A 20,946-nucleotide genomic window follows, 5' to 3' on the forward strand; every position below is an offset into this window, starting at 1 on the left:
AACAGCAGCTCTAGCATTAGCCAGATTCCAGACGAAAACAAAGCCATTCAGCTCTGGGATGTATCTTGTCATTAAACGAAACCCGACATATGGACTGCCATCTCCTCTCCTGCCGTGGATCATCTTGGCTTGTCTGACCATCATCCACCGTTGTTGGTGGAAAGTATCCTGGCTAACGCTAGCATCAGCTAACACAGACAGCTTGAGCACCGGCATGTTCGGCAGCTCAATGGAACTCCAGCGTCAACACACCAACGAAGATCCACAGGTACACTTCGATCTCCCTCCTCGGCCCCGTTACATCCATCGGGGTTCTGGCCGCAGGTTCAATCTGTCCTCACTTGGCGATCACAGCACCATAACATCCCTGTGGTCAATGTTGATTTTAATATTCATATGGACTCTACCTCCAATCAACTAGCCACAGAATTTAAAGAACTATTGGACTGCCTGGGGCAGCACGGTGAAACAGGGGTTAGTGTGTCTGTCTCACAATACGAAGGTCCTGGGTTCTATCCCGCGCTCGGGATCTTTCTGTGTGGAGTTTGCATGTTCTCCCCGTGACTGCGTGGGTTCCCTCCAGGTACTCCGGCTTCCTCCCACCTCCAAAGACGTGCACCTGGGGATAGGTTGTTTGGCAACACTAAATTGGCCCTAGTGTGTGAATCTGAGTGTGAATGTTGTCTGTCTATCTGTGTTGGCCCTGCGATGAGGTGATGACATGTCCAGGGTGTACGCCACCTTCCGCCCGAATGCAGCTGAGATAGGCTCCAGCACCCCCCGCGACCCCAAGAGGAACAAGAGGTAGAAAAGGGATGGATGGATGGATTGGACTGCCTCAACCTGACCCAACATGTCACCCAAAATAAAAGCCATACCCTGGACCTAGTTATCACCGATTCCCTCACAGTCACCGAGCTTCATGAACCTGTATATGACACTGGTGTATCCAACCATCAGGCAATCAGCATGAAACTCCCCCTACCCTCTCTACACAAAACTAAAACGTACAATAACTTTCAGGAACCTGAATAACATCGATTCCAGTCTCCAGTCTTGTGGATTTTTATAATAACAGTCAATCCTCCATCTTGGACTTTCATGCACCATTAAAAAAAATGACAGTCTCCTTCTCCCCTTCTGCCCCATGGTACACAGAGGAACTGAGGCAAATGAAAAGGTCAGGCCGTGTCCTGGAGCGAGCCAGTATAAAATCTGTATTGACGGTGCATAAATTAGCCTACCGGGAACATCAAAAGTCATACCCAAAAGCCCTTTCCGTGTCCAGGTCAGGACACTATTCCACAATCATTAATAATAACCCAGGTAACCCCAGGGTCCTGATGAGGGTGTGGAAGTATGAGCACATCTCCCCCATCTTTGGCTCCCCGTCACCGCCCGCATTGAATATAAGGTTCTCCTACAAACCCACCACTGTCTGCAAGGTGATGACCCCACTTACCGGTCAGGCCAACAGCACCGTCTACTTGCGCCCAGACACGGCTCAAGACCATGGGGGACAGAGCTTTTGAAGCTGCCGGTCCCCTTCTGTGGAACACCCTTCCTGACCACCTCAGGGCCCCACAGCTTTTAAAAAAGGGCTAAAAACCTTATTTTTTTTAAAAAGCATACAGCTAATTTTACTTTTTTTTTTTTTTTTTTACTGTCTTGTTTTAATGCTTTTGTGATCTTTTTACTCTGTAGCACTTTGAAATTTGCTATTCAAATGTTGAGTGCAATACAAATAAAATCAATTATTATTATTATTATTTTTGAAGTTTATTTTTGACTGTGTGATACTTTTTAAGAGGGTGGTTTTTAGGGTGTGGTTTCGATCTCAATCTGGGAACGCCTCCCCAAACGGCCAGCTTGCAGACAGACTCAAAGAACGGGTAAAAAAAAGTCATTGTGGAGCAAAATGTACGCAACATTTAAACACAAAGGTTATCTAAAACATGTTTCACACACCACAATAAAGGGTTTTAAAAGGGAAAAAAAATCATCATATACTTCCTTTAAACAGGTTACATTCTTCTGCCACTAAAACTTATACTGTTATCCATTAGTATACACATCTACACTAACTATCAAAGTATTTACTTACATACCAACAACATCATGTACACTAAATTTCACTTATTTCATCTTTTTCTAGCACCCAGTATTGAGGAGGTTAATCTGTTAATAGAAGAATAAAACCTATTCAAATCTGTAGTTACAAGAATAAGTGAAGTGAGGTGAAGTGAATTATATTTATATAGCGCTTTTTCTCTAGTGACTCAAAGCGCTTTACATAGTGAAACCCAATATCTAAGTTACATTTAAACCAGTGTGGGTGGCACTGGGAGCAGGTATCTTGCCCAAGGACACAACGGCAGTGACTAGGATGGTGGAAGTGGGCATCAAACCTGCAACCCTCAAGTTGCTAGCACAGCCACTCTACCAACCGAGCTATACCGCCACAGGTAAAAATCCACATGACAGACAATGAGGTACATCATTTGGTATTTAGGGACATCTTCTGTTTGCTTTGGTCATGCAGAATAAACAAAATTATATTTTAAAAAGTGGTTGCCTAACAACAGCACAACAGAGACATGCTTTGCAGCAAGCATGTTAGCATGAGTAATACACCACATAGTACAACGCACTTGTGTTATACTGTAAATACTTCCATATGGCTCACTCTCATACTTCTATATTCAATCTTTTTTTTTTTTTTTCTGTCCAGCTACTCAGGCAAAACATATTGTTGAAGTAGACTGATTTACAAAAAAGAAGTGTGGGATACTTCTCTTGTTGCCTTATTTGTATTTGACTTTATAAAATGGATTTATATTATTATTTGGACAAGCCAGGACAGAGCAGGAGGGGATAGAAAGAGAAAAAAAGGAAGACAGGGGGGAAAATTGCAGGGACAAGAGGGGGATAAGACAGAGAGACAACAACAACAGCAACAACAACAAACACAACAGTAACAACCACAACAGCAACAGAACAGCATCAGCAAATACAATATATAAAAATATAATAGTTAAAGGGATAGCAGAGAAGCAGTTAGTGAAGTAAATATTAATAATACAGAAATGACAATGAACATTATTACACTACAAATGAAGCAATAAAAATACCAACAGCAATAGCACTATTGATAATGAATAATAACAATTATTACCTATATTATCAACAATATAATTTTTTGAAATGCAACAATACATATATGTAATGATAACTTGAATTACAAAGGAAAGCAGATAAATGGAGGTGAAGAAAGAGAAGCGAACTGTATTAACCTTGTACAAGCTGTTATAGAAACAATAGGTAAAACTTTGTCAGTGTGCCGTGAGTTACCCAGTTTCCCCTGCAGTGTAGGGTAATGTAGCGTAACGAAGTGTAGTGTAATGTAATATAGTTTAGTGTAGTGCAGTGTAATGTAGTGTAGTCTAGTGTAGTGCAGTGTAATGTAGTGTAGTGTGGTGTAGTGCTGTGTTGTGTAGTTAAGTGTTTTGTCGTGTCGTGTAGTGTAGTATTGTGTATGTAGTGTAGTGTAGTGTTGTGAAGTATAGTGTGTAGTGTAGTGTAGTGTAGTGTAGGTAAATGTAATATAGTGAATGAAGTGTAGTGATGTGTATTGTAGTGCGGTGTAATGTAGTGTAATGTAATGAAGTGTAGTGTAGTGTTGTGTATTGTATTGCGGTGTAGTGTAGTGTAGTGTTGTGTAGTGTTGCATGCTGCAATCTGGGTCAATGGAAAGATTGTGTTGGCATATTTTTAGCATGAAAATCAACCAATAAGGACTTGATGATGGAAAATACATATCAAATATAAAATCATTAGCAGTCATATAATAACATGAATCAAATATCAAAATTTTAATTATTTTTCATAAGAGTGTCTTGTTTTTTTTATATTAAAAAAACATATGGTAAGTTACACCCTGTGATGAGGTGGCCCCGAGAGTCACAAGCGGTAGAAAATGGGTGGATGGTAATTTACCTCCATCATATTTAGAAATGTGAAAGAGTTAAAATTTCTGGCTAAGTTAACGCTAACACACATCCAAAGGAAATATAAATGGCTCTCCAACTGCATGCTTCAGCAGTTTACACTTTACACAGTAAATGTATAAATATACTGTATATTTTACAGTTAACAGCTCATTAAATTTATGCAACTATTAACATTCATGTAACACCAGGTAAAACCTTAACACTTTTTTCATCTTTCTTTTTTCATTCCCAGTAATGTTTATCCTGGCGAGGTGCTCAGTAGCTTCGCCTAAGAGAGTGAGTTGAACTTGAGTAGCCAACACGTTGGTGTTTCAGAGTTAACGTGAAGCTTGCAGAAAAGTTGTCAAGACTTTAAGGCACCTGTAGGATCCTTTCCTGTCAATCCTTCTGTTTTCTTCAGGAATTGTTTTTTCCCGCTCCTAATTTTCCTATAATTTCACATTCCATGAAAACAAGGAACCATGAAAATGGTTTGTTTCCCATACTTTCCCGGGAAATTCTCTATATTTAAAATGCAAATGTTGTCAAGTGGGGTCAGATCAGGTCCTGGGGTGGGACCAGACAAAGCTCACAGGACACAAATTAATACGCCCAAACAACTTTGGATTAAGTTTAGTTTACCATGGCCCCATCTGTAGCCAGGCCTGAGGGTGAAGCTTGATGGCGAGCGCCTGATTGCTGGACAGAGTCGGAAGACGCATCTTGTATTCCCCTCTCATGTGCTCACTGCCCATATCAGAGACCAAGGGGGGTGGGAGCAAAGACTTTGAAGGTCTCATCCTCAGCTTCAGAAAACCTGGAAACAGCTGAACAAGTAGCAGGAAGTCTGGATTTCTCTGCTTGACTGCTGACTCTACTAATGACTTTCTGTTGCTCAGAGAATAGATTTCCTGTTCCAGTTGTAGACAAGTATATATATGTTTACAAGTATTGCTGCACAAACGTTGTTGAAAAGTATATCTTAGCTTATCTTAGCCGTTGGTAATTTAGCATTACCAACGGCGGATACACCACTACTTCAAAGCCGGCAAGACCATTTGACTCTGTAAAAAAATGTGAGAATGGCTTTGTGTACCACTTGCACCCTTCTAATGGAAAGGTTGTCCTTGCTCCAGGGACGTGTCCGCCGGTTAGAGCAGACTAATAAGAAAAATCATAGTTGTCGCGGACACAACTGTTAGCATAGACTGCACTCGGTCTACTCGCCTGGTCAGCACTATTCCCAGCGGCTTGCTAAATGTGGTGAGAGAACATAACATAATATAACGGATTTAGGCCTTTGGCTAGTCGTACACTTCAATGATTAGCAATATAGCAGATTAGCAGAGGTGTGGACTCGAGTCACATGACTTGGACTCGAGTCAGACTCGAGTCATGAATTTGATGACTTTAGACTCGACTTGACAAAATGTAAAGAGACTTGCAACTCGACTTAGACTTTAACATCATTGACTTGTGACTTCACTTGGACTTGAGCCTTTTGACTTGACATGACTTGCTACTTTCCCCAAAACCCAAAGCTTAAAAAGTTATTTGGGAGCGCTCCGTATTTTTCATTTTCTTCGTCTGTGTCTATCAGTGTGTTGTTCCTGTCAGCTGTTGTGCTCTCAGTACAACAGCCAATCAAATTAGATCTACGTTGTTTTCATCACACAGCATTCATCCAATCAAATTGCAGGACAACCAATAAAGAAAAGTTGTCAAACCACGCGCCAGTGAGAAACAATTATGCCAAAGTTGGTTTCGTTCGGGTATAAAAACTACGACTTGGTCAACAAAAAACGAATTTCCATATGCAAATCACTCAGTTTGAATATTACAGACGGAGACGCAACAACTTCCAACTTCGTTCGACATTTGAAGTTGCACAAAGAAGGGTAAGTTTTGAATGTAAGATAACGTTTATTGGCTAAGTAACGTGACTTTTATTTGCTGTGTAGTTAAATCAGTGAGGCTGCAAACTCACTGCTAACGTTATAACCATAGACATCTTATAAGGGTACGCAGCATCGAGCGCTACTGCCTACTGGCGCAGACGAGACGCAAGACCGCCATCTTGGAGTGGTGATCCGCTCCACTCAGTGCAATTCATTTGGCAGGAGCAATGAACTGTCAGCGCATTTCATTCATCTTACCTCACTGAATACCACTGATTTTCACGCGCTTTTTTGTCATACGTGTAGCTATGATAAAGGACACATGTTTTGGCGTGTTTTATTATTCATAGTTTGCTTAACAGTAATATAATATTCTTATACGCTATAAGTGACCAGACGTCCGAGATCAAAACTGGGAATATAATCCCAGTAAAGGGGGAAAAAATGGTCAGCTATTTTTAAATTGAAGAAACAATATGATTAGGTTATATATACATGCGTATATCCTACATGAACAATGTATGAATACATTAGATATCTATATATTTTATAAACTATCTCTGTTGCTGCAGCAGCAGAGAGTTTATTCTGTCTTGACACTTTGTATTGATATTTTGTATTACATTCTTCCCTTAAATGATCATGTTTACAGTGATTGTTTTATATGTATTGTTTATGTATGTCGCTTTGGATAAAAGCGGCTGCCAAATACTTAAACATAAACATATATAAACACCTGAAAGTCTTTATATCAGCTAAAACCACCAATCTGTTTCACTGGATTCAGAATAAAACCAAATTCTGTCTTACCCAACAATGTTAGTATTTGAATATTGTTACTTGAAGACTTATTCCTGGTTACAATTATACTGTTAAGAAAGTATTGTCTTATACCTTGCCTAAAATGACAACACATCATAATCAGTGGCGGCTGGTGAATTTTGTTTTAGGTGGGGCTGAAAGTTTGTAAACCAAACCCCTGTAGGGGGGTCATCCTCCCCCAGAAGATTTCTTTGTGATTTTCACATACAAGTATTGAAGTTCTTTGAGCCTTCTCAACTCTGTGCTAATATTATTTTCATAAAATACAACCAATAGTATGTTAATGTTAAATCTTACTTGTGAAAAGTAATCCCCCGATTCCTATTTTCAACAGTCTGCTCATTTGAGCAGGAAAACGCTGAACACTGTCAACTGTCAGTTTAGGCTGCTCGCCGGCTCCTCATCACTACTTCAAGATGGCGGCCAAATTGATCGCTCACAGCAACTACTTATAAGATGTCTATGGTTATAACGTCATTGCAAACACGGCAATATGTTGCGTCCACTGCAGTTCGCTACCTTATTCATACTTTTTGTAAAGTGATTTTTTTAAGCAGGGTTGCATGAGGTACTTATGGATAACGTTACGTTAGTCAATGTATCACACACAGTAACGTAACGTTAGACGGCGGTCAGCAGCACCGCGTATTTTAGCCACCTACAAAAAGACAAACATAGTCAAATAAAGGTCAGTTAAAATGTATACTATATTAAGAATATGTGTACATATTGCATAGGGCCCTGACATCTAAAAAGTACAACTGTATTCATTGTTATGTTCATGTATTTGTTATGTTTTTCATGTGTACGCACACATAAACACACATACAGTATGAGATGAGATCAATGAGATAATGTAAGAACGGAATAGAAACTGCTGTGGAACTAGTTACAATGCAATATGCCATGGAAATACAATGTTAACACTTTTGTGCAAATAAGTACAGCTGCACTTGTTTTTTCAAATGTGTTTATTCTGTAAAGGAATGAGTTAAATGTTTAAAATGACATTGCTATTATGAAGTGCAATGTCAGCACTATTTTTTTTCCTGCAATTTCAAAAGCACTTGTTTTAATAAATAAATACAGCGTTTTAAAAGCATACACAATCTGTGTTAATATATTAGTCTGTGGTTAAAAGGACTTGAAGGACTCGAAACTCAAAATGCAGGACTTGGGACTTGACTTGAGACTTTCCAGTCTTGACTTTGGATTTGACTCGGGACTTGCCTGTCTTGACTCGGGACTTGACTCGAGACTTGAGGGCAAAGACTTGAGACTTACTTGTGACTTGCAAAGCAATGACTTGGTCCCAACTCTGCAGATTAGTCTCGCTTAACTTGGCTAACTTTTGCAGATAACTGGCCCTCATTCTGGTGTAGACCTGACCTTGCTGAGGATGGAACGCCTTCCCCCTAACATAACCAAGAAGGCACTATTATTCTTTCTTGACATATAGATTATTGTTTCAGTATCAGCTGACTAACTAGACTAGAGCAGTTTGGGACACAGGCAATTGGTGGGCCTCCTAGCCTGGGTAAGGAGCTAGCTAGGCTGGACAATCACTGCACCATAGCATTTATCGTAGAGTAATACATCAAAATACACACAATGTTTTTTCTGTTGAGACTGTGGTAGGTGCGAACATGTCTTCTGCTGAGGAAGCACGAGGCGAGGTAACAAATTTACCTCAGAGCCAAGCAAGAAATTTCTAGATTACCACTTTATCAATTTCTGGATGTGCTCGCAATTCTTTGAGACACACTACGCAAGGTAGATGTCATCTTAATAATTACTTCTACAGGTACCATTGATGAAAACAGCACCAAGCAGCCTACTATATATAACAAGGGTTTCATAAATGTCACTGTCTTTTAAAGCGTTGATCGTTATTGAGGTTATTAGCAATATATTGACGTGATTAGCAAATATTAGCATTTTAGTGAGACTTGGTTGCAACCAAATGATTTATTTCCGCTTGATGAGGCATCTCCTATACAAGACCTATACATATTCAATGGTGCTCGTCCCCTTAAAATGAGGTGGAGGGGTTGCCCTAATCTCTGACGCTAACCTTAGGTCTATCCATCCATCCATCCATCCATCCATCCATCCATCCATCTTCTTCCGCTTATCCGAAGTCGGGTCGCGGGGGCAGCAGCCTAAGCAGGGAAACCCAGACTTCCCTCTCCCCAGCCACTTCGTCCAGCTCTTCCCGGGGGGTCCAGCTCTTCACTTGCCCTTGATAATTTTATTATCTGCATGGGTCAACAGGTCAGCAACAAACTCAGATGATTCTCTGTGTAAGTCTGAATAAGGCCCAGGAAGGTGATAGATTTAACTGCCAGATAGAGCATGAGTGGGACTACAGACCTTATAGTAAGAACCTGAAATGAATAACAATTATTACTTAGGCTAACCTTAGGTCTAGCCTAAGTAATAATTGTTATCATTTAGTAATAATTGTTATCCTGAAATGAATAACAATTATTACTTAGGCTAACCTTAGGTCTAGCCTAAGTAATAATTGTTTTTCATTTCAGGTTCTTACTATAAGGTCTATAGTCCCACTCATGCTCTATCTGGCAGTTAAATCTATCACCTTCCTGGGCCTTATTCAGACTTACACAGAGAATCATCTGAGTTTGTTGCTGACCTGTTGACCCATGCAGATAATACAATTATCAAGGGCATTTTTAATAATCTCATGAATACTCCATTAAACTCTCCCAACGTGATGCTCCTGACTGTAGCCGGCGCTTGTGGTCTTACTCAAACAATATATGAACCTATGCATCGCAACCGCAATACCTTAGATCAAGTTCTAGTCTGGGGTGTTGCCACTTTTTAGGTTTTGGTTCTCCCATATACCAAAGCAATGTCCGATCACTATCTCATAAATTTTGAGTTTCTGACCCATTGCCAATGTTCTGAGACCAGCCATAATATTAGTGCTGCTACAATTGCGACTCTTTGGCTAATTGCCCTATTAGCACTGTTTCTAAATTATGTGGGCTCTGTTGTTGCGATCTGAAGGAGGCGTGGCTGTCTTACTGTTTTATGATCGCTGCACAACGTCCGCTCCAACAAATAACGGGGGTTAGAAACCTACTGGTAACTAATGCTCCTTTTGTGCCATTTATTACAAATGAATAGAATGCTAAAGTGGATGATGTTGACTGTTTGAGCCGATATAAGTCGATCCACAGCAATCGTTCTGCCACACAATACCTCAATGCTAACGAGGGGAAATTCTACTTCAACAACTGTCTTTGCCATTGACAGTAGGATTGTTGTTTTGCATCTTAACAGTTGTTTTTCTCACTACGATAGAGCGGAACCATCCTTGGCCAGGTACAACCTCCTGGTGTTGGTGTAAAAAAATTTTGGGTTTTGGCACCAGCCGCCAGACTAGATCTGACCAATCTAAGTCTAAGACTAGATCCGACCAATCTAAGTCTATTAGCATGAAGTGATGAAGCCTACTTGGATGAGAAATGAAACATCTTCTAAGACAAACCAAAACAGTCCAGTTGCGATCAAATGAATGCCCTGAGAATGGTGAACTCTCAAAATTCCTTGCAATAGCTTGTTGAAAAATGTTGTTCTTAAACTGTTGGACAATCTGCTCACGCATTTGTTCACAAAGTGGTGACTCTCGCCGCATCCTTGTTTGTGAATGACTGAGCATTTCATGGAAGTTGCTTTTATACCCAATCATGGCACCCACCTGTTACCAATTAGCCTGTTCACCAGTGGGATGTTCCAAATAAGTGTTTCATGGGCAGTCCTCAACTTTCTCAGTTTTTTTGCCACTTGTGCCAGCTTTTTTGAAAGATGTGGCAGGCATCAAATATCAAATGAGCTAATACATGCAAAAAATAACAAAGTTTACCAGTTTGAACGTTAAGTATCTTGTCTTTACTTCAGCCTATATTCAATAGAATATAGGTTGAAAAGGATTTGCAAATCATTGTTTTCTGTTTTTATACACGATTTACACAACGTGCCAACTTCACTGGTTTTGGGTTTTGTACATACAGTATACTGTTTAATATGTACAGTTTCATATGTATTGTATCATATTTTATGTATCATATGTACTGTATGTGTACTGTATAACATGTACTGTATAATATGTACTGTATCACATATACTGTATCATATCTATAGTATCATAGTAATATTATATCATATGTACTGTGTCACATGTACTGCATAGTATGCACTGCATCACATGTACTATATATATATATATATATATATATATATATATATATATATATATATATATATATATATATATATATATATATATATATATATATATATATATATATATACATATATATATACTGTATAATTACATTGTATAGTATATAATGTATCACATGTACTGTATCATAATATTGTTCTGTATACTGTAAGAGTTACAAGAACATTATCTGGGGTATTGTAGTTCCCCAATACGTATTTGTAGAAAGTGATGTATTTGTAAAATAGGGTGTATTTGTAAAACATGATGTATTTGTAGAATATCATGTTTTTGTGGAAGATGATACAGGTCAATAAAAGAACAGCTAGAGTAAGTTGTTAAAATGTGTGAAATATGTTTCTTTGCTTAAAGCTACTTTTCTTTACTTGTACTACTTGTCAAATGTATTGATGACATACCACTCTTAGCCCTTTGCTAATTCACACGTACTTAATGAGTACATTTGAAGTAGAGGATACTACAAATGTACAAACGTAGGAAAAAGTATGGTAACAGATTTTCATACAACGGATTTCTTCATTTTCTTTACAGCTCAGAGCAAAAAGCAAAACGTCATGCAAGTTGTCTGCTTTTCATTTAGTGAGTCAGTCCCTTCTCTCCCCCTCCGGTTTTCCTGGACACAAAGTAGGAGGAGGAAGAATTTCAAGAGTTTGGAAATTTGTTCCATCCCATCCCTGAGTGCAGCGCCACAGATCCTCTGGGTCGATATTGGGAGGTTGTCTCTTTCTCAGCCTTCTGCTATCACTGTCTTGCTCGTCTACCTGCAAGTGGAGGTCAGGAGAATAATGAGCAAAAGTCATTTTGCTGTCTTTTCCTTCTGATACTTACTTCTCCAGATTGCAAGAGTGTGGAGTGTCGCTGCATCGGCTCAGGGTAAGTTTGCATACGCCTTTACAACGTTGTCCTGTTGCAAAATGTATAAAAGTGTTTTAACTGCATCTTCAGGAATGTTGAAAGAACGCATGCTTTCAGATTCTTTTGAAATACACACTTTAATCACAGTCTTGCACTCAGGCGGCAAACCTAAAGTTTAACATAAAATACTACATGACTTTTTTCATTAAATATTACATACCTTATCTCCATGAAATACTACATTACTTCTTATCTTAATGAAATATTACACGACTTCTTATCTTCATGAAGTACTACATTGCTTTTGATCTTTATGCAACTCTAAAATTAATAACATTGTAAAGTCAAGTAATCTAAAACTTCATCTATGCTCCAAAAGAAGTTGTTTGCAGTATTACCAAATATGTAAGATGCTTACATGGCAGAAAACCACACCCTCTCTCAAAGCAGAGCAAGATGGAAAAGTGTGAAGAATCTTTTTTTTTTTTTTTCCACACAACAAGCCAGATGGGTGGGAGGCTAGGAGGGAAGTGGGGTGGTGTGTGTGTGTGTGTGTGTGTGTGTGTGTATGGGGGGGGGGGGGGGGACGACGACATGAGAACCAGGTGTGACACATCAATCTTCTACTTTACTGCAACTAAAACTCAAGAGTTTTAGCTAATACTTCAAGTACATGTATTTTCTTACAGCTTTAAGGTTTTCTACAACACACACACACATATATACAGATATATATATATATATATATATATATATATATATATATATATATATATATATATATATATATATATATATATATATATATATATATATGTATGTATATATATATATATATATATATATATATATATATATATATATATACATACATATATATATATATATATATATATATATATATATATATATATATATATATATATATATATGTGTGTGTATATATTATATACATACATGTATCTATATGCATATGTATATATATATTTATAAAGATAGAGAGATAGATGAGAGAGAGAGAGAGAGAGAGAGAGAGAGAGAGAGAGAGAGAGAGAGAGAGAGAGAGAGAGAGAGAGAGAGAAAATAATAATAATAATAAAAACAAATTATATTGCTGTCATGCTGACAAACACTTTGTGAATGATTATGAAGCTCATCTTGTTGCTGCCTCCCTCAGATATTGTAGCTCTGTGTTCCTAGTTCATATCCACATATACATTCATTCGAAAGCCCCTTGAATCATGGCAGTGGATGCTGCTATCCTGTCTATGAATGGGTACCTTTTACATTTATGTGATGATAAATGTTAATTTGTTTAATGATAAAATATATATTTCAAAATTTTAACTTAATACGTTTAATATTAACTGTGATGTCCTTTCTTACACTTCTGAGTAGGGTTGTCTCGATGCCAATATTTTGGTACGGTAGTGGTACCATCCATCCATCTATTTTCTACCGCTTGTCCCTTTTGGGGTCGTGGGGTAATTGTTCCAAAATGTAATTTATTTCGATACTTTTTGATACTTTTCAAAATAAAGAGGACCACAAAAAAAATGATTTGGTTCGTTTTAACATTCTTACGATACATTAAACATACGTTTTTAATTGCACTCAAAGAACAATTTTAGAAGATAAAAGAAAAATTAAAAGGCATTAAACACATTGGGCTTTTCTTACAAACAATTTAAATATTACATACAGCCTGCCATAATCTGGGATTACAGCATGTTAGAATAGAATAGAAAGCTTTATTGACATTGTATTAAATGCTTCATGATTTATGGTTGCATGTCTTAGTCTGTGCTTTAAGACAAATACAATAATTAGTAAATACTAAAAACAATACTATAAGTACTAAAAGTACACAGATAAGACATGTAGCAGGTAAAACACACACTGTTAAAGATAAAACACAAATTGTTTGAATTTGTTACAAAATTCAATCAATTCAGAAGCCCAAATACCTTCATATTGCGCTTCAAGCACCCTCTTAACTAACCAGTAGAATTTAAGTTTTTTGACATTCTTCCTCTCCGGAGTTTCTGCTTGTATGCGCTCTGTGTGGGTGTTGATACACTCAACATGCGCCTCAGCTTTGTACGTCACCGCTGCACGGCAGCATTTGGGTGAGAAAAAAGTAGTGGTATTTTTCAAAGGCAGTATAATACTGTTTTTAATTAATTAGGATCATGATAAAATAAATGGGCAATAAATGATGAGTGTCTTGTGCCGTAAAGTACACGTCAAATCCTCATTAAATAAGGCGATATGCACCACTTTTGAATTGCACACACAGTGTTAGTAGATCACACGCAACACACCCACTAATAATACACGCAATTTTGAAAATTGCACATGCTGTTTAGCGTGTGGTATTTGGATCTTAGTAAATCAAGCTCCAAGTGTTTGAGCCAATGCCCAGTCTGCAACTGGACGTGATATCACGTGCAACATCATGGCATTGAACTCTGGTATCATGGCAGGGGATGCCAACAATATGGTGTCTGTGTATGACAGTATGGTGGCAGTGGATGATAGTACAGTGGCTGTGGATGATAGTATAGTGGCAGTGGAGGATAGTATTACTTCGGTGGATAATAATATGATGGCAGTGGATGACATTGTTGTGGTAGTGGATGACAGTATTGCGTCAGTGGATGATACTATCGTGGCATTGGATGATACTTTTATGGCAGTGGATGACAGTATTGTGGCAGTGGATGACAGTATTGTGGCAGTGGATGACAGTATCGTGGCAGTGGATGACAGTATCGTGGCAGTGGAAGATACTAACGTGGCAGAGTCGATCAAGGCAAACTTGCCAACCCTCCCAAATTTTCCGGGAGACTCCAGAATTTCAGTGCCTCTCCCGAAAATCTCCCGGAACAACCATTCTCCCGAATTTCTCCCGATTTCCAGCCGGACTTAAGGCACGCCCCCTCCAGGTCCGTGCGGACCTGAGTGAGGACAGCCTGTCGTCACGTCCGCTTGGCCAACCAAAAAGTAACCACAGAACACTATACCGTATAGTGTTCTGTAGATAGTGTTCTGTGGTTACTTTTTGGTTGGCCAACGGTTTACGTTGTATTGCGCACCCTGACGGCAAGTGTGGGAGTCGGTTCTGAAGTATGAAGTAAAGAGACGTAACTTCATCACCTCGCCTGGTTATTGACTCCAACCCAGAAAATTACACAGGCCATACCTACACTCCTTCAAAGGCTGTGCTACTGGCTGCAAAGCATTGCACTTTCAAATACAACAATGAGTAGAGAGGAATGTTATGTGTGTATATGTGTTAATAAATGAACACTGAAATTCAAGTATTTATTTTATTTATATGTATATATATATATATTATAAAATACATATATATATATATATATATATATATATATATATATATATATATATATATATATATATATAGCTAGAATTCACTGAAAGTCAAGTATTTATTATATATATATATATATATATATATATATATATATATATATATATATATATATATATATATATATATATATATATATATATATATATATATATATATATATATATATATATATATATATATATATATATCAGTGACGTGCGGTGAGGTTCATGGCTGGTGAGGCACTGACTTCATCACAGTCAGATTTACAAACATATGAACCTAAAGAGTATCTTATTCACCATTTGATTGGCAGCAGTTAACGGGTTATGTTTAAAAGCTCATACCAGCATTCTTCCCTGCTTGGCACTCAGCATCAAGGGTTGGAATTGGGGGTTAAATCACCAAAAATTATTCCCGGGCGTGGCGCCGCTGCTGCCCACTGCTCCCCTCACCTCCCAGGGGGTGATCAAGGGGATGGGTCGAATGCAGAGGACACATTTCATTACACCTGGTGTGTGTGTGACAATCATTGGTACTTTAACTTAACTTTACACATACAAACTGTAGCACACAAAAAAGCACATTTAATAAAAAAAACTTTATTATGGTCTTACCTTTACTTATAAATGAAGTCCATGCGCCGCTGTTGTGCTGGATTAATGCACCCCCGCCGTAGAATGCACCCCCTGACGGGAGTGTTATATCAACTAAAGCCCACACTTAAACTTTCCACGTGCAAGATTGAATCTATTTAAAAAATGTATTTAATAAGAAGCCAAAAAGTGCAAAAACAATAATGTTCGTGTTGGAGGAGTTGTGAATGAATGAAATATGAAATCCGTGCTGCAGTCTGCAGGTGTACCTAATGTTGTGGCCCTGCAGTCATTCACAACTCCTCCAACACGAACATTTTTTTTTTTGCACTTTTTGGCTTCTTATTAAATAACTTTTTTTAAATAGATTCAATTTTGCACATGGAAAGTTTAAGTGTGGGCTTTAGTTGATATAACACTCCCGTCAGGGGGTGCATTCTACGGCGGGGGTGCATTCTCTACCACCAGGAGGCGGGATTACTGCGAGCCTCAGCCAGTGCGTCTTCGCAGCAGTTTTATGATTGCTCAGCACAAGAAATACTTACACACATACAGTCGTTGACAAAATACATTGCACATTATATACCTCAGCTAACTAAACTATGGAAATGTATAATATAGTTCATATAGCAATACGGTCTCACTGCACAGCAGGCCAGCAGTTAGCCAAGTCCGCAATCCATGTTGAGGCACAACGCAGTGACGTTTTTTTGAACGGCAAATGTGAAAATTCAGCGATTTTGAATAAAAATAATCTAAAACTGGTGAAGTTAAATGGAAACTAACTTTATAGTATAATCACTGGATACATATAACATTTTAATTTTTTTTTTTTCTTTTTACATTTTTTTTCTTTCCATGATGACACGTGAGGCCCCGCCTCACCTGCCTCCACTGACTGCACGTCACTGATATATATATATATATATATATATATATATATATATATATATATATATATATATATATATATATATATATATATACATATATATATATATATATATATATATATATATATATATATATATATATATATATATATATATATATATATATATATATATATATAAGAAATACTTGAATTTCAGTTAATTCTAGCTATAAATATACTGCTCCCTCCTTAACCCCGCCCCCTCTGATGTAACATGCACTATAAAACTCTGCAGACACTTTTTGTTCAAATAATTTTTTGGTTTATGGATAAAAACATTTTGTCCCTGAAATAATCATTAAACATGTGTATTGTGTTGGTACACATTAATTTACAGTACCTCAAATTCATTAAATATTAGCTACATTATCTGAGTTTTATAAAAACTCTACAATTTGGGTCACCGCGCGTCGATTGCCAAACTACTCGTGAGAAGTACTGATGTATACAAATAATTAAAGAATACAAATATTAATTTACCATGGGAAAGTGATGTTTAGTAAATGTAACTTGAAAAAAAAGTCTTATAGTATTCAGTACACAATGATACTTGGTTTATTACAGAATGAAGTTTGTGATGACAAGAGAAATAACAAAATAACCTTGTGAGGAAAAACAAATGTTCTTTTTAGCCCGACAAATTGTACAGAAAAAGAAGCGAAACCGTGGCGCTAAAACCGTAGCGTGAGTTACCTGAACCATTGCAACTCTAGTAACACAACACTTACACAATCATAGATATGAACAAAATAAAAGTTTTCATCTGTTGGCATATATTATTACCTTGATCAAACATGGCGGAAATGTCTGCTACAAGATACAGCAGCAGTAAACAGTAGGGATGCAACAGTACTCTGTATAATGCTGCACACGACAATTTGCCTTTAATGAAAAACCATAAAATTGTGATATTAATCATGATCTTATGATATGAAAAAAATCGTTGTGATAATTTTTTGGGGGGCATTTCGCCAAGCCCTACTTAAAGGGGAACTGCATTTTTTTGGAATGTTGCCTACCATTCACAATCATTATGAGAGACAAGAAGACAAAAGGTTTTTTGTTTTTTTCACTTTCTAACATATACAAATCGGCTTGTTCTCAGTAGCTAATAAAGAAGCTAATGGGAGCAATTAATTCTACCCCTAAATCACTTTAAAAATGCATTAAAAAACCGTCAACAATACTTCATGTATGTTCCGTAACCTGTACAATAACCAAAATGTAGTGACATTGTTATTGTAAGAGGTGAACATTAAGGAACTCTTTTTCTGTCATAGTGACACATTAATAAACAAAACTGCAATATTTGTACTGACTGAAAAAACATGAACAATCATAGTAGAGTATCTGTAAAGTATTAGCCCACATTACATTTTTTGTTTGTACACTGCTGAGCTAGCCAGACAGCGCATGTACTGTAACTGTACTTACACGCATTGTGTGCTGCATGTATCATGATCGCTATTAAAGTGACTCACTCGATGGACAGTTGTTTGTCTGGTCCAGCTGACCGGGGATGTTTCCTGTTGATTTTGGGTAAGCAATCCATTTATGTCGAACTACTTTGGCTTCAAGTTCCATATTTATAGCGTCAAAATCGCTTTCATTCCCCTTTACCGGCTTCCGTCTGCTCCAACGTCTCACTCTTCCTTCATGCTCGCTTCTATAAGCACCAGTATATTTAGCTTCAAACGTATAAGGTTGTAAATTCTCATTTATCCAAAAATAGTCATCTTCGTTGTCTGTTACTAAGTCTGCCATGACTAGAAAACACACTAGTGTTTGATTACGGAACATACATGTTGCCAGAAGTCAGACGTGCGCTGCTATGGAGACAGACATCAATATGCGGAAAAAATCAGTCCCGGAATATTATTAAAATGATCAAAACACATTAAATATTGGACATATTGTTAGGAACGTGTCTGTTACTACATTATATATATACTTGCAGTTTGTATATAAAATATTGCTGGAGGGTTTTGAAGTTGTTTTAGAGGGCTTTGAAGGCTACAACGGTGACTCCCATTAGTTAAAGTAAAAGAGTTAAAGTGCCAATGATTGTCACACACACTAGGTGCGGTGAAATTATCCTCTGCATTTGACCCATCCCCACAGGGGAGCAGTGAGCAGCAGCGGTGGCCGTGCCCGGGAATCATTTGGTGATTTATTCCCCAATTCCAACCCTTGATGCTGAGTGCCAAGCAGGGAGGTAATGGGTCCCATTTTTATAGTCTTTGGTATGACTCAGCCGGGGTTTGAACTCACGACCTACTGATCTCAGGGCGGACACTCCTACCATTACCCGCATCTTTCAAGCGTTTTTTTAATCACTTTAAAATCGTTAAAAAAAAAAAAAAGACGTGTGTTCTTGTCTCTCATAATGATTGTGAACGATGGACGAAATTCCTAAAAAAATGCAGTTCCCCTTTAAAGAAGTAAAAGGAGCTTGAAATGATATTGCTTCTAAGACAAACAATACACATGAATACTTTCTTGTCAGTCATAACTTAACAATTTTTTTCCAACAAAATGAATGTTTAGTTTTATTAATACTACATTTTAATCTATATAACTCCTCTGCGAGCTTTTGTGGGTTCTCTCCTGGTTAACCTACCATTACTACTGCAATATATCATTATACCATTACTACTACAATATATCACTATACCATTACTCCGACAACACATTGCTATACCATTAGTACTAAAATATATCACTATACTATTTACACTACAATATATTATTATACCATTACTACTACAATATATCAATAAACCATTTCAATCAATCAATTAATGTTTACTTATACAGCCCTAAATCACGAGTGTCTCAAAGGGCTGCACAAGCCACAACGACATCCTCGGCTCAGATTCCACATCAGGGCAAGGAAAAACTCTACCCAATGGGACAATGAGAAACCTTGGAGGGGACCGCAGATGTGGGGACCCCCCGCCCCCCCGGGCGACCGGTGCGATAGACGTCGAGTGGATCTAGCATAATATTGTGAAAGTCCAGTCCATAATGGGGCCAGCAGGAGACCATCCCGACCGGAGACAGGTCAGCAGCGCAGAGACTTCCCCAACCAATGCACAGACGAGCGGTCCACCCCAGCGCTTCATCCGTGGCCACCTGTGCCCCCCCTCGGCAGAGCAGAAAACAAACGGCGGATCAACTGGTCTAAAAGGGGGGTCTATTTTAAAGGCTAGAGTATACAAATGAGTTTTAAGATGGGACTTAAATGCTTCTACTGAGGTAGCATCTCTAACTGTTACCGGGACAGCATTCCAGAGTACTGGAGCCCAAATAGAAAACGCTCTATAGCCCGCAGACTTTTTTTGGGCTCTTGGAATCACTAATAAGCCGGAGTTCTTTGAACGCAGATTTCTTGCCGGGACATATGGTACAATACAATCAGCAAGATAGGATGGAGCTAGACCGTGTAGTATTTTATACGTAAGTAGTAAAACCTTAAAGTCACATCTTAAGTGCACAGGAAGCCAGTGCAAGTGAGCCAGTATAGGCGTAATATGATCAAACTTTCTTGTTCTTGTCAAAAGTCTAGCAGTCGCATTTTGTACCAACTGTAATCTTTTAATGCTAGACATAGGGAGACCCGAAAATAATACGTTACAGTAATCGAGACAAGACGTAACAAACGCATGAATAATTATCTCAGCGTCGCTAGTGGACAAAATGGAATTCATTTTAGCGATATTACGGAGATGAAAGAAGGCCGGTTTAGTAACACTCTTGGCTCCCCAAGGGGATGGGACAAATGCAGAGGACAAATTTTACCACATCTAGTGTGTGTGTGACAATCATTGGTACTTTAATCTTTAATCTTTAATGTGTGACTCAAATGAGAGAGTTGGGTCGAAGATAATACCCAGATTCTTTACTGAGTCGCCTTGTGTTATTGTTTGTTTGTCAAATGTTAAGGTGGTATTATTAAATAGATGTCGGTGTCTAGCAAGACCGATAATCAGCATTTCCGTTTTCTTACCGTTGAGTTGCAAAAAGTTAGCTGATATCCATTGTTTAATTTCATTAAGACACGCCTCCAGCTGACTACAATCCGGCGTGTTGGTCAGCTTTAGGGGCATGTAGAGTTGGGTGTCATCAGCATAACAGTGAAAGCTAACACCGAATGTGCGTATGATGTCACCTAGCGGCAGCATGTAAATACTAAAG

General features: G+C 38.1%; 1 protein-coding gene across 2 annotated transcripts in view; it reads left to right on the forward strand.

Annotated features, from left to right (window-relative positions):
* Positions 1 to 11,658: 11,658 nt before the first annotated feature.
* The window catches only part of LOC133663380 (collagen alpha-3(VI) chain-like), a 124,656-nt gene continuing 115,368 nt past the window's right edge, over positions 11,659 to 20,946 (forward strand). For both annotated transcript variants that reach the window (XM_062067805.1, XM_062067806.1), the window contains exon 1: positions 11,659 to 11,858. The gene's annotated coding sequence lies outside the window, so the exon portion shown is untranslated. The remainder of the gene's footprint in view (positions 11,859 to 20,946) is intronic.

This window comes from Entelurus aequoreus, linkage group LG13, assembly GCF_033978785.1.
Source record: "Entelurus aequoreus isolate RoL-2023_Sb linkage group LG13, RoL_Eaeq_v1.1, whole genome shotgun sequence".
NCBI classification, from domain to species: domain Eukaryota; kingdom Metazoa; phylum Chordata; class Actinopteri; order Syngnathiformes; family Syngnathidae; genus Entelurus; species Entelurus aequoreus.